The sequence below is a fragment of the Alligator sinensis genome, unplaced genomic scaffold, assembly GCF_000455745.1.
Source record: "Alligator sinensis unplaced genomic scaffold, ASM45574v1 scaffold203_2, whole genome shotgun sequence".
Taxonomy (NCBI): Eukaryota; Metazoa; Chordata; order Crocodylia; family Alligatoridae; genus Alligator; species Alligator sinensis.
The window spans coordinates 127,516-130,276 of NW_005843264.1; positions in this window are offsets into that span (position 1 = coordinate 127,516).

The following is a 2,761-nucleotide window of genomic DNA, read 5'->3' on the forward strand; positions in this document are numbered from 1 at the left end:
TCGAACCCAGCTTTTTCCTTAAGAGGGCAACAGAGGTTTACTTTGTCGAACCCACGTAGCTTCAACAACTCCGGGGGACCTAATTTCTGAACCCTCGGAGCCTTAACAACTCCGAAGCACATAACCTCTAGCCTCTCCCCGTCGCCGACCGCAATCCTAGACGTATCCCTATCCTATGGACCCAATTGTCGAACCCACGGAGTCTTAACAGCTCCGGGGGACCTGGGAACCGAGTAAAACCCACGGAGATTCAGCTGCTCCGTGAGAGAGAATTGTTAAACCCGCGGAGCTTAAACCACTCCGGGGTCAAGGAACCGAGTCTATCAGAGTCCTCCACTGAGAACTCAAGCGGAGCTGTGCCTCGAAAGCTGACCAGCCTACACCGCGACCACCTTGGGTGTAAGTAAATAATCTTTTCAATCAACCATTATGCCTCCGTGACTGATTCTAGCTCGAGCGTACCATACCATGCCACGGTTTTCTCCGGCCCCGCGTGCCCGGGCTGCTGGCCACAGCTTGTGTGCACAAAGATGGGCCTGGCTCGCCCTCGAGATCGGGAGCCGGCCCACACAAAAACCACTTTTTCCCCCTTCTGAAAGTTGAAACACCAGGTGCATTCCTTAGTTCTGAAATGAACAGCACTGGTTGATGAGCCAGTGCAGTTATTTTCAACCCTCTTTTCTACATGCTTTCTTTTCTGTTTACTAGGTGAAGGAATAAGCAAGGTTGTCAGGGTGGGATAACCCTGGATACATGAGCTCAGATCCTGATTTATAGAGCAAATAGTGAATATGGCTTTCTTCCCGAGTTTGAAAATACCACCATCCATTCAAGAGGAATGGCACTGAGCAACCATTTAAAAAAAACCCAACCTTTGTGCAAGGCCTATGGAATGTAACTCCAGGACTGTAGTTCCCTCAAAACAGCCGTTGACCTGTGGTGGCATGTTTGGAAGGCTCATCTCATCTGAGGAACCCAGCATGGGATGCTGAAAGAGATATGATCAAGGCTCATTGGCAGAGCTGTGTGAGGTGCTTGGATCAGGCTTGGAACAGCAAAAGGGGCTTCAGGGCAGGATTGAAGGGTGTTGGTAGAAAGGGGTTGGAGATCAGGGTATGACACTTACCTAGTACCTGCCCACACAAGTTCCTTGAGCTCAAGAACGAGTTTCAGCAGCTATCAGAAGACTGCTGAAACTCCCTGTTTAAAGGGTAAGTGTAAGAAGAACTTTTCTCTGCTGCCTGGGGCAATCCAGAGGCCAGTAATAGTAAAAAAAGCATGGACTGGATGGGTCTTTTTGGGTCAATGACTCCAGTCCCCTGATATCATGGATAGCATCATAGAATCACTTTCATAAACTTACCAAACTACCTGGGGTTTTGATGCCACTTCTCTTGTCGAAGTGGGGTGTGGTAACATATTTTTGCTGAAGCATGTCCCTCCTCTCTTCCCCAACATTGGGCCATGGAGTCAAAGGTGGCTAGATGTGATGCCTGCCACATCAATCCCTTGTGAGCTGTTGTCTTTAAGAGGTTGTTTATTTATTTATTTAGCATATGCTATTTCAGCATATTCTTTCAGCCATCTTTCGGTGATGTCATCATCAGCGTGAAGAGCATGAAGGCCACCAGGTAGCATAGTAAATGGACACAAGTCAATAATGTGGGACATGGTTTGAACTTGTCCACAGGGTATGTGCTGTCACTGTAAAGACCCCATTGGTATAGGTTTGAGGCATAGTGACCCTGTCCAGTTAAAAAATGGTTGAGAAGTGCCCAATAATGGCATGGGCAGTTAAATCCTGGTTGACTGACTATAGGGTTAGAGATGATGTGGTGATTGATTGGTGCTTGTGCTGACCATTCTTCATGCCATCAAGTATGTAAGGAAAAATCAAAGGATTTTGAAAGGGTGGACATATTGGATGTCTTGAGGGGAGCTAAGCTATTGGTAGGTGGAATATGTCCTAGTGTACCGGCAGCATAGGATTATCATGAAGTCTGGCTACTAAGTTTACTTAAGTATTTTCCTGCTAGCCAAGAAGGGTGGCCGGCAGGATTAAAAGATTGGTTACTCTGTTCCTCGAGGGTCAGGTGGTTGGTGGCTCACTTCTTTTTTTTTTCTCTTCTCCAAGCTGGGTCACTGGGATGCTCTCCTCATGACACCAGGAATCCTGTTAACAAGGCTAGATTCAGGGTTAGATCTATTCCACCCCCTTAAGCAATTTCAGCTGGGACACATGTACCCATTTTCCTGATTCCCCTTTATCAATTTGGACCACAGTTGGGCTTAATCGATTGATAATAGTGAAGGGTCTGATCCATTTGGACTCCAGGACATGTGCCTTTGGGGTGAGTCTAAGGTACATGACTGACTGTCCAATTTCCCAAAACCTGGGAAGCTGTTCGAGCTGCCTGTCCATCCGCAGCCGAGCTTGCTGAATAGCTTCATTAATTTGCAACTCCTGATGTCTCAAACGATATGGGAGCTCTTTCACCCATTCAGTAATTTCTGTGGGCTGTGGATTGTCCAGATTGTCTGGGTATGGGATAAGCCTGGTAGGTATTAGAGCCATCCGCTTGCCAAATAGGATCTGGTAGGGCTGGAGGCTGGTTCCCACTCCGGAGAGCAGCTAAGATCAAAGGAAGCTTAAGATGCCAGTCTGTACCTGTTTGATTTACCACCTTCCTTAATGACTCCTTAATTGTCCTATTCATTCGCTCTACCTGCCCAGATGCCTGAGGGTGGTGAGGAATGTGCC